A 12,599-nucleotide genomic window follows, 5' to 3' on the forward strand; every position below is an offset into this window, starting at 1 on the left:
GGGGGGGGGGGAGTCACTTAGAGTTAGATATTCAGAAGTGCCCAGCACACTGGGTGCTGAAGTTCATTAAACAAGTCATCTATCTTCTTTCCCTTTGCTTCTGTAGTGGGCACTGGCCTCTGCAACTCCCAGTTGGCTTCCCATCAGGCCATCAGTGCCCGTTACAGTCTCAAGTGGGACACTAGATGGCGCTTGACCTCCAAGCTCCTGTTTCCTGATTCGATTTATTTATTTTAAACTGTGCTCTAAATTGCTTATTTGCTAGGAATAATAAAAAGCGTGGATGCTCAGAGGTAGTTGCAAGGGCTGTAAAACAAATAAGGTGGTTGTTTTTATGCATGGCGAGGTCGCAGCAAATAGGGAAACAAAGAAGCCAATGTTCCCAGGGTGGGCAATTTTCAGACTTGCTTTTAAATAACCATAGCTGAGTATTACCCCTAATGTGTATTCTTAATCAGTTACTTAGTAATAGGAATTCTGGATCAAAAATCACCTGCCAAGAAAGCTGTCTTTTTTGTCTCCCATGTGGTTTTAGATCTCAGCTATGCCGCTTCTATTATAAGGAAGCAGAACATAAGTTTGCATTTTGTAATTTCAACACAAAATAGTTCTTTTGTTCGAACAGATTTTCTTCTCTTCCCTAGTTACACAGTCACCTTCTTTCTATAGAATATGATTAATTAAATGCACTTTCCTAGGGATAGATGGGCATACATGTTGCTGTATTTCTTAATCCCTGAAAGCAACCTTTCTTATCATACTTCGCATTTTCATAGCACTCTTCAGCCCTGGATCTCAAAGTGGTCTACAATTGTGAGTTGGTATCATCATCATCATCCTCCCCATATTACAGATGAGGAAACTGAGGTATGGGGAGGTGAAATGATTAGCTGAAGATACCCCAGTGAGTAAATGGCAGAGTGGCATATAGGAACCTTGCTATCCTGATTCTATCCTCTAACCATTTTGTGAACAGACTGCTTGGTATTTATATCTAATTTACTTCACCCTCTGATCAGGGTAATTCTGGTAACTGCTCTGTCAGGGGACGTTACAGGTATCAAATACTTACACTCCCTGGAATTGCAGGTTGGAATCTAAACAGAATCAACTCAGCCTTTCAGAGGAAGATAAACTGAGATCTGTGCAACTTGCTGTGTTTAAAGGAAACCTTTGAAAACTGTGGTTCTGCTCTGACAGAGCCCATTACACTTTTCATACGAGTTGGCCTGTTACTAACATATGTCCTACCCCCAACATTTGCACCGCATGCTGTGTGCATCAGCTACCACCTTCTCCCCAGCGCTGGCTGCATTTCAGTGGTTGTGTAGCTATAGATCTAAACCACTTTAGGATACTTCAGAATAAAAAGTGCTACAGAAATATAAAAGATATTGGGTCCATTTTTTATTGGTGTAAACTAGTGCATCTCCACTGACTTCAGTAGAACTGTGCCAATTTATACTAGCAGAGAATTTTGGCCTGTGTATTGTTTGGAGAATAAGGATTGCCTGATTGGATCAGACCCGAGGTCCAGCCAATCCAGAATCCTGTCTCTGCTAGCTGCCGATACGAGATGCTTCAGAGGAAGATATAAGAACCCCCATTGTCCTGGTCTGCACTGAAATTTGCTGCTTCTACACCAAATGGATGACACAAACCATGCAAGGAACAGGAAGTGAAATTCTCTTCTGAGTAGGAGGAGAGTTTTTTTCCAGAGACACATTGTCTCTGCAAAGCCTCCAGGTTGACTAAGATACACATCTCACTGCTTGTTTTGCTGTAGTGGGCCAAGCTGCCTCTACACCATTGCCCACCAGAGTGCCTCTTTAGCACTGCCTAGAGGTGGGGTCTTTAGCCTCCAGGGTCACTCATTCCTTGCTGTGGCTGCTTGCAAAGGCGATCTAGATTTATTGTTTGGAAAACTGACCAACCCTCACTGACTTGTGACCAGCACAGAATAATCCTTCATCTGTGTGTTTGCACTGGGATGACCTCAAGTGATACAGATGATGTAGAAAGACCTTTTGTCTCACCACATTTGGAAGCCCTGACTGTTGTTTATGGTTGAGCATCACCATTGAGTTTGCTTTATCAGGCAACACTTGGAAAGTTACATTGTAAATGTGCAGTAGGTGAGTGTCTAATCCCCTTAATCCTGTATTTAAAAAGCCTGACGTGTTTTGTTTTGGTTGTTTTTCCCTATCCCAAACCACTTTTAGGGAACTGGAGGGATGAGGCTTCAAATTATGCCAAACACTTTTATGCTTTAGTTCATGTATTAATAATAAAGGACAGGTGGTTTCCTAAGGTCTGTCGTGTGGAGCTGAAGTAGTGGGGCCTGTAAACAGAACTTGTATGGGAGTCCAGTTGCAGCTGGTGTCTGGTCAAACAGTGCTCAGAACCTGGTATGCTGGCTATGCTGAGCCAGGCTCTCTATGCTGGTTGATTCCAGTGGAGTTATACCAGAGTAACTCGAGTCATGGAGGTACTATTAGCTAGGTCTGATTCCTGCTAGCTACTCTCTGAGCCTGATTGTCCACTCCATTACACTGAATTAACTGGGTTGTCGGACGCCAAACTCCATTAGTCTTCTTTTGAAAATCCCGTGACCGTGTGAGTTGCCCCAGTGCATACATAGTGTCTCTTTCTTGCCATGTTATATTTTCACTGGGTTGTCTATTCCAAGTCCCTCGAAGCAATGGGATAGAGTTTTTTGCTGCTATTCTACTGGTGTGTGAATCCAGCCCTGGTCAGTAGCGACTGTTGCCCCATGAGTACTATTTGGTGTCTGATGTGAGGTGACTTTCTCTTTAATGATCACTTGTCAGACATTATTTACACTCTAATGGAAAAAAGCTGGCAAGTGCAAAGACATAGAAGTTAAGGTAATTTGATTTTCTGCATCATAAATCTCCACAAGCTGTGTAAAATTCTCATGGTTGGGCACTTTTATAAAACAAAAGGCCTGATTCTTCTCTCCCTTACCCCAGTGTAAATCCATTTGAATCAGGTACACCAGTGTAAGAGGAGAAGCAGACCCAGTGATTTTACAGTACTGGTACTCCTGGGTTTCTCACTAAGGGTTCTCTTCTATTCTTAGTCTGGAGTGGCAACTACTATCACCAGTGCAACTAACTCCATGGTGTCACTTTGGATTTACACTGGAAGAGAGCAGAACTTCGCTACTTCTGTAACAATTCTCAAATGAGGTGGTCTTCTTTTGAGACATAGGTTACACACATGTCCAATTCTGTCTCCATTTATTCTGGTCCAGGTCCACTGTCTTCCCTTGGGTAAACGAAGACAGAATTTGGCCCATAGCAAGCTGTTTTTTTTTTCCCCCCTTTCTTTTTTCCTACTGATTCTATTCTAAGTACTGAGTATATCCAGTTTTACAGGGAGTTATCATACATATTTGGATTAGTTTTACATTGTGCATCTGTCTGCGTTTGTTTAAACAAACAACATTATGCTGTTCTTTAGAGTGGAAGGCTAGGGTTTGCGAGACCACTGGCCCAGCAATTATGTGGAACTCAACCTCCACCCCCACCTAATACACCTAACCCAATTATCAAGTGCTGTGGTTAGGTGAAGGACAGAATCCCTAAATGACCCTATCTTGATCAGCTTATGTGTAGTAGTAAGAGACAGTATACCCTTTTTTTCTTTTTTCAAGTCTCTACAGCAGATGCATTGTTTATTCTCATTTGTACATAGCAACGCAGGAATGCATTGTGCTTTACATAGTGACTAAAGTTATAGGGCTGTATTCTCCTTTCACGCTGGTTTTATATGTCTCCAACTTGATTGATTTCAACAGAGTTACTGCTGATTTACGCTGGTGCCAGCAAGATTCAGAATCAAGGCCACGGGCCCTGTGCCCAAAAGGTTTGCAATCTAAATTGATCATGATAAGCTGCTGGAGAGGAGGGATATTCCAGTTCACCAGAGAGGTTGGAGAGAAGGAAGATGGAGAATAGGGTTATGGGGTTGTTAATTCTCTGCCTTCTGAGTGCTCAGGAATCTCTTCATCACCCCAGCTTTACAAACCTATCCCCAGATACATTCAGAGGCAAATGCCTCCTTCCCCTGCTGTGTGAATTTACACAAACACATCAGCTAGAGAACTATGTGGAATATCCAGACTATGAACACACGAAAATACCAGACGGGACAGGGAGGGCTAGGTTTGGGCCCTTATCAGTGCTGGAGTGGACTCTTGCTAGACATAGCAGAGAGATAAAGGACAAGGTATCTGAGGTTTGGTTTATTAAAGGAGTCCAGATTTTTTTTAAAGCTGACTCCATTTGGCTTATTTAAAAATAAATAAGTGAATGAATTTGGTGTTGCTGAAAGGTGCAGTCTTGAGAGCCCAGCTAGAAAACTGGCCTAATTCTCATTGACACGAAGGCCTTTTTATCCTGCTCTAGCCATGTGAAATGGTCAGATAGCTACCTTCCACTTTAAAGCCCCTTTACAGAGCCAGGATGGTATAAAGGGACCTACTGTAATTGGGAATTCAGGACTAAAATAACCTGTTGATCCCAGCACATCATTGCAAGCTCACGTGCCCCACACTGCCCCCACCACTTGGCATGTTTACACTGCTATTGCTAATCCTGTTTTACCGTAGGGTTAAACATGGGGTGGGGGGGGACAAACGTGGGCCCTGTTTACAGTACAATTGGCAAATCAGGTTTAGATAATATGTATTAAAACAGGACTAGCAAATGTAATGCAAACGAAGCCACTGGCCAAGATTTTCAAGGAGGGACTGGTAATTTTGGGTGCCCAACTGCAACCACCATAAAGGGGCCTGGATGCTGAGCACTTTCTGAAAATCAGGCACCTTGGAGGCATTTCAAGCTGGGCATCCAAAATCATTAGTCACTTTTGAAAATCTCAGCCACTGTCTGTAACCTCTGACCTGGAGGGACCATAATTCAGTGGAACCTCAGTGGCCCATTCATTCATCACTTGTGAGTGGGTTTTGTAATGCTGATGTTTATGGTAGTCCATGGTCCTAACTCCTTGAGGCGCCTCTGAACATTCCAGCCCTGGTGCCAAAATGGATCTGCCACTTCGCAAAGAAATAGACAAGTGCCTGCCCCAAGGAACTTACAGTTTCCTCTCTCGATTCTGTCAGCCAGCTGTGATCTACCAAGTTCTTGGAGTTAAAGCTGCAAATGACTAGGGATCAAACTAAACTGGTTTGTGTCCTTACGCATCTCCCGATGTGCCAGCAGCATCCAGGTGTTCCCTAGAACAGCATGCATGGATACAATCTTTTAAATGACTGATCTTGGTTCCAGCACCTTGTGTGCATTTCACTCAAGCAGATGCTCAGATGAATATGGATGTGAGAAATTATTAGCATAGACCAACCCTGGGCTTAGAATTTTTTTTTAAAAAATGTTTGGTCCCTAATGGCTGAAGCAAGGAGAGAAATGCATAGAGATTTAACCGGACAGTACAGGAAATATGGTATTTCATCTCTCTCTCTCCTGCATCTCTCAACTGAAAGCACTTCTTTGCCTTACCTTATACTTCTCAGTGCATCTCCCCCTCTGCTGTTATTTCACATTGTAACCTTATTGTTTTAATTCTGCAGTGTTTGGGGATAGTTTGCATGGAAGAGGCTGAGAGCTATTAGATCACAGAACAGTCTTCTCAGGCAAGTGTGAGAACTTCATTGCTTGAGTCATTTTAAATGACTCTGGACAAAGTACTTTGTCCAATGTAGGAACAAATCCTTTATTTGATCCTACGTGGGATGGACTATAGGACACATCAGTTCTCTCCAGTCACTCATAGCTATAATTCTAGGGTCAACCCTGCTCCTGCTGAAGTCAATGGAGGCTTTGACCTCTATTTCAATGAGTGTAGGGCCTGGTACTCTTTGACTCAGGGAAATAAGAAGACCAATGTATATAGAGAATTAGGCACTTCAGTGGGACTGTGTGCAGATTCAGGGGTCAGAGGAATTTGAAGAATCATGACCTTAAGTGGAAAGCATACTCTTCAGTGAACTAAGTTGCAGTCATGGAACACAGGCTACTGCATTGCAGCATAAAGGACTGGAAACTTTGAACGTGTGGTGACAGGTTAAGAGGAATGGAATTAGGCTCTCATTGGGAACATATTCAAATGCAGTTTGAATAGTGATCAGAACGTTCAAAACCTGGTGTTGTGGAAATGAAAGAGGCTCCTCATTCTTCCTAGAGCACATGAAACCAACACATGTTGATGTAAAAACCAGAGGGTTTGCCAGCACGGAACCCTGGAAAGGCATGTTACAATCATTGGAGCAACTTGCCTTCTGCAATAAAAACCTTTAATTTAAGAGGCCCCACTGAACACTGCTGCAAAAATCAGCTATATGTAATTCACAGCAAACAAGCAATGAGCCTCATCTGAGTCCAGAAATCAGACCAGTCAGCTGATAGGAGATTTCTCAATCATTGGTGCTGACTTGACACACCTTATTGTAAAGAGCTGGAAAATTTCCCCCTAGTTTACTAAAGGCCTGGGCCCTAATTCAGGAACGTTTTTTGGAGCATGGGCTGAACTCTAAGCATGTGCTCACCTTCTATTAAAGACAATGAGATGTAAGCACATGCCAGAGGCCGGATCCATTGAAATCAGTGGACATTAGGAGCCTGAATATCTTTAAGGACCTGGACCTAAATGCTTTGCTGAATGGGAAAGGAATTACTCATGCACTTAAAGTCAGGCATGTGCTTAAAGGCTTTGCTCAATCAGGGCTCTAAACCTTGTAACAATCTTGCATTAGACCCTGTGGGATGAATTAATGAGTCAATAGAATTTTTAACAATAATATTTATATAGTGATTTACAAACATTAACTAATTAATCTCTATGATCTCTTATTAGGTAGGTATTAGCACCTGGTGAAACAGAGGTACAGAGAGATTTAAGGTAGGAGTTAGGGAATTGAATTTGTGCCCTGTGTTACTTCTTTATATTGGCTAAAGCTGGCCTGAATGGTTGTGTGTGTTTAACTGTAGACATGTCAGGATTGTTAGTCTGGATTTTCCTCCTTGCGTATTTTTGTTGGTCTTAAGAATGGGGGTGAACATCATCACCCCTTGATTGACTTGAGAGGCAGCCTGGTCCAGTAGCTAAAGCACCGGGCTAGAAGTCAAGAGAGCTGTGTTCTGTTCCCAGCTCTACTACAGACCTTCTGGGTGGCCTGGGCAAGCCATTTCCCCACTCTGTGCCTGTTCACCCCCAGCCCCACTCTATGTTTGCCTTGTCTAGTTAGAATATAAACTCTTAGGCCCAGATCCTCAAGGTATTAAGTACCTAACTCCCCTCTATTGATTTCAAGGGGAATTAGGCACATAAATAGCTTTCAGGATCTGGGCCTGAGTCTCATAGCAAATCTCTTACTCTGTACAGCACCTAGCACAATGCGACTTCATTGTCAGGTGGCCCCCTAAGCATGAATGAAATACAAGTAATAATAGTGGTGAGTCTTTATTACAAGATCTATTTTCTCCCAAGGTTTCTCAGGCCTTAAAGCAAAGACTAAACAAAGGTTTTAAATGCTCTGAATATGAAATCACTTCCAATCTTCATTAATCAGATTTCCAGTTCTCCAGTCATCCATACAGACTTCCAGGAACAACAGAATAGAGAAGAGCTAATTTTTTTAAATATAGAAAACAAACAGCCACAGAAAAATAAGCTTTAAAGAACAATAATAATAATACTCCTCTCCATCCTTTCAAGCCTTCTTCACACATCACTTCTACCCTTGGCTGGTCAAGGGCCTTGCCCAAGATCGTATAACAAGTCAGTGCCAGAGCAGGATAAAGCACAGCTGCTCCTGACTGCTAGTCCTGTACTTAATCCTGCTGCCTCTTCCATCTTGAACGTCTCCCATTCTATTAGTTCACTCCCCATAATCTGCATTCAAGTTGCTCTGAAATGTAAAGGCCTCTTTGATTGTTGTGTCTTCCCTGGTTGTCTTGCTCTAGTGCCAAATTAATCAATTAGCAAAGTCCCCCTTCTGTTAGCTGGACGGGCTCGGCGCATACGTTGCCCACATGCCAGAGAAGGCACAAACCGCGGACACTTGTGGCTTTGTAGCCAGCAGCTTTCGCGGCTGTGAGAAAAGGGAGCTTGCCTGCAGCCAAGCCAGCAGGAGCTCTGCTGCACTTGTCTTTGCTGGCACTAGTGCGTTGCACTGAGTTTGGAAAAGCTGGTAGAAAATGCAGGGGAAAGTGGCGCTGCTTCTGCACTTACACTCAGAGAAATGTTGGGCTGGAAGGGACTGGGGAGGTGATCGAGCCCAGCGGGTGAGGCAGGATCAAGTCAACCTAGACCAGGGGTTGGCAACTTTTCAGAAGTGGTGTGCCGAGTCTTCATTTATTCACTCTAATTTAAGGTTTCGTGTGCCAGTAATACATTTGAACATTTTTAGAAGGTCTCTTTCTATAAGTCTATAATATATAACTAAACTATTGTTGTATGTAAAGTAAATAAGGTTTTAAAAATGTTTAAGAAGCTTCATTTAAAATTAAATTAAAAGGCTGAGCCCCCTGGACCAGTGGCCAGGACCCGGGCAGTGTGAGTGCCATTGAAAATCAACTTGTGTGCCGCCTTTGGCATGCATGCCACAGGTTACCTACCCCTGACAGGTGTTTGTCTTGCCTGTTCTTACAAACCTCCCGTCATAGGGATTCTACAACCTCCCTTGGAAGCCTGTTCCAGAATTTAACTGCCCTACCCTTAGAGTTAGAAAGTTTTTTCCTGATATCTAACCTAAATCTCCCTTGCTGCAGGTTAAACCAATTACTTCTTGTCTGACCTTACATTCATCCTACCCAATGTTTCTTCAGTGTAAGACTATCCTTTTATGGTTACTACTGCAGAAGCCCTCTAGAGGCCCCAGTCAAGGATCTGGGCCCCATTGTGTTAGGCGCTGGATGTACCTCTAACAAAAAAGCCCCAAACAGCTTGCAGCCTAAGAGGGATGACAGGTGTATACAACAGATAGACGGGGGTAGCACAAGGTAACAGTGAGATGATCGTGTCATGTAGCAAGTAACAGCCGCAGCATGCAAATTACCTGAACATTGTTCAGTCTTTGACTTATTAAAGGCGCCCATCCCTGGCATTAGACAAACACAAATTCAAAGAGGACTGAGCTTGTTAACAAAGCCTCTGTCCCCCATCAAGAACTAATCACGGTGCTTAGATGCTACAAATCTCTAATTGCTTAAATATAAATCCTTAAATTATCATGATTGTTATTTGCATTAGGGTAGTACCTGGAGGCTCTGGTGCTGATTGAAGGCCTGGTGTGCTAGGCGCTGTACAAAGACATAGTGAGAAACTGCCCCTGCCCTGGAAAGCTGAGCTCATCCTGCTTTCTCCATGGCACAGTCCATCTCAAACTGGGGAAACTGATACCTAGACTGAAAACAAAGAAGGGTTATCTTGTTAAGGGCCCCTTCAAAATAAAAGCCAGGCTCACAATAACAAATCAAGTGTGTGCATTGTCCAGGCCCTGAGAGTGGCCCTACAATAACAAAACCAGAGCATGTATGACCAAGTCATCCCCAGAGTACCCTACAATAACAAACCGGTGTGTGCGTAAACCCAGCTCCTAAGGTGACCCTACAATAACAACCTCCCTCATCTGTGCCGTGGCTGACTGACTGGGGTGGTGCCAGACTCAGCCAGCAGGGGGAGCCAGAGGGAAGAGGCCAGCACCACTGCCAAGGACTGCCCAGGCAGGGAATGAGGGGGAGAAAGGCCTAGAGCACATGGGGGGGTTGGGGCATAGGGGAATGTAGAGGGCACAGAGGACACCTGCCAGGCCCCCTCCAAACTGGGAAGAGGGGTTCTGCTGGGTAGGATGCAGGCACCCCCTACTGATGACATGGGGACAGAAGACTGGGGAGGGGGAACACATAGTGCTAGGGGGAGTACAGGAGGTGGGGGGGGCACAGAGCGCTGGGGGGTGGGCATCGGGAATGTGTGAGGGACAGAACTCTGGGGGACACAGTGCTGGGGGGGCTATGTATAGGGGGCACAGAGCGCTGGGGACACTACTGAGGGGAGGAATGTGGGCATAGAGTGCAGGGGAAATGGGGCATGGGAGAATGTGGGGTGACAATGTTGGGGGACATGGAAGCATTGGGGGACAAGTGGGGGGGTTCCTATGGGGTACCCAGAGTGCTGGGGGGGTTGGTAGGAGCTCAGGGGCTGCAGAGTATGGGGTGGAGGGCTGGAAGAGAACTGGGTACGTGGGACCGAGAACACAGAGTCATGCGCTCACCCCCACGCTGGCACAGTCCCGGTTCTGGGGTAAAAACAAAGGACATGGTGCTACTGGGAGGGGAGAGTGAGGAAACTGAGCTCAGGTGGACAGCCAGCTTCTTGTGCCTCCTCCCTCAACTTCTGGGGCACAGTTACTGCCAACCACTGTCCTGTGGCCACACCTACGATAACAGCCCCGTGTGCCCTAGACGAGCCCCATCTCCTGGAGTGACCCTACAATAACAAAGCAGTGTTGTGTAGCTCAGCCCCAGGAGGGATGCTACAATAATACCCTAAGGAGCAACCCTACAATAACAAACTAGAGAGTTTTCAGAGTAGCAGCCGTGTTAGTCTGTATCCGCAAAAAGAACAGGAGTACTTGTGGCACCTTAGAGACTAACAAATTTATTAGAGCATAAGCTTTGTGCCCAGCCCACTGAAGCAACCATATAACAACAAACCAGTGAGTGCATGGCCCAGCCCCTTGGAGCGACCCTCCAATAAGGAACCAGGGAATGCAGGGCCCAGCCCCTTGGAGCGACCCTACAATAACAAACCAGGGAACACATAGCCCAGCCCCTTGGAGTGACCCTCCAATAACAAACCAGGGAATGCATGGCCCAGCCCCCTGGGAGCATCCTACAACAACCAAGGCGTGTGCCCGCTCCCCAGCTCTCAGGAGCACTCCACAATAATCCCCCAACTTGTGAGGAGCCCAGCAGCTCTTAGCACAAAGGAGTGTGCCTGTGTGACATGATCGCCACCTTGCCCCCTACCCTTTCCCAAGTCCCCTGCTGCGCCCTGGGAAGCACCCAGCAGTGTATTGCCCTGGGAGCAGCCCAGCCCAGCCATATTTCACAGCTGATGGATAATCCCCCCCCCCCCAGCTGCTCCCCCTGGCGTGTGCAGCTGGGGCGAGGGCACGTTCCGGGCCAGCATGTGGAAACCCTCCAAAGCCCCCGGTAGTGGGGGAGCCGCCTGCCAGCCACGGGAGGTGCGGGCAGCCTCAGGGCAGGGTCCTGCCGGGGTCCCGTCCCCCCCCAGCCGGCCGGGGAAGCAGCCACAGCTCTCCCCGCAGGGGAGCGGCAGCCCCCCCTCCCCTCTCCGGGGGGACAGAGGCAGAGCCTGGCTGGGCGGATCGTGCGCATGGTAAAGCCCCGGAGCCATGTGTCTCCAGCCAAGCGCCTCCGGGGGCTGGGCGCCCCGTTAGCCGGGCAGGTGAGTGCGGCTGGGCGATAGCCCTCGGGGGTGCAGCCCCGCGGGAATGGGGGGACCCGGGAGGGGGGACCCCCAGGGAGGAAGTCTTGGGGCGCAGTAGCCCCCCAACTTCCCGTAGCACCCCGGGAGCAGGCTGCGGTAGCTGCACTCCAGGCGGGGCGGTGGGGTGGTCGGGTTCACCCGATGCCCCCGGGAAGGGAGAGGTTACCCGGGATCCCGCTAGCTCGCTGGTCCCGGGAAGAGGAACTGCTGGTCCCGCTGGGGGGGGGGTCCCCTGGCTCCGCTCCAGGACCAGGGGGGTTCCGGGAATTTGTGCTCCTAGCGGGGGGGTCTGGCCATACCCTCTCCTCTCCCCTCCCCCCGCATTGTGGGGGCGCTGCTCGGAGAGGAGGAAGCAAAGTGGTTCCCCACGCCCTTCCTCTCCGCTCCCCGCAGCTGCCTGGAAACTTTCCCCATTGTCCGTCCCCTGCACGGGGGCTGGGGGTGAGCTCGCTCTCTGGGGCTGGGTTGAGGGGGGGGTTCCCCAGCTCTGCGAGGCGCCAGAGCCCGCTGGGCTCATGGTGTTTAGAAAGAGGCCCCCTCCTGTAGCAGAGGGGGAAGGAGCTGGCTGCAGGGCTGGTGTTGCAGGAATCTCCAGAACAAAGAAGCAGCAGCAGCAAGCAACGTGCTGCAGCAGCTGCCTTTGCAATTTGCATCCCCACTTCTGCTTGTTCGTTTCCCCTCCTCCCTCCCCCCCCCACTTCTACTCCCTTCCCCCCACTTCTCCCGCATGCACTTCTCTCTCTCTTCTTTATCTCTGTGCCGATTCACACGTTTGCAGGGCTATTTGCTGCACCTCTTGTTGCTGGTAATGGCTCTTTGTGTATTGGGGGCTGGAGGGCAGTGGGGTGATATGTGTTTAAAAAAACAACAACCCCACCTTCCAAAGCGGGGTAGATAAACAGATCTGTGGCTAATAAACTCTCTCACACACACGGCTGCAGGCAAACAAAGATCCGAAGTTAGCAGCGAAGCTGTTAAGAGGGAAAGCAGTTTGCAAAAGAGACTGAAAGTGAAGGGGTTATTAAACTTCTGCTCTCGCTCGT

This window comes from Terrapene carolina, unplaced genomic scaffold, assembly GCF_002925995.2.
Source record: "Terrapene carolina triunguis isolate 2854851 unplaced genomic scaffold, T_m_triunguis-2.0 Scaffold53, whole genome shotgun sequence".
Lineage (NCBI taxonomy): Eukaryota > Metazoa > Chordata > Testudines > Emydidae > Terrapene > Terrapene triunguis.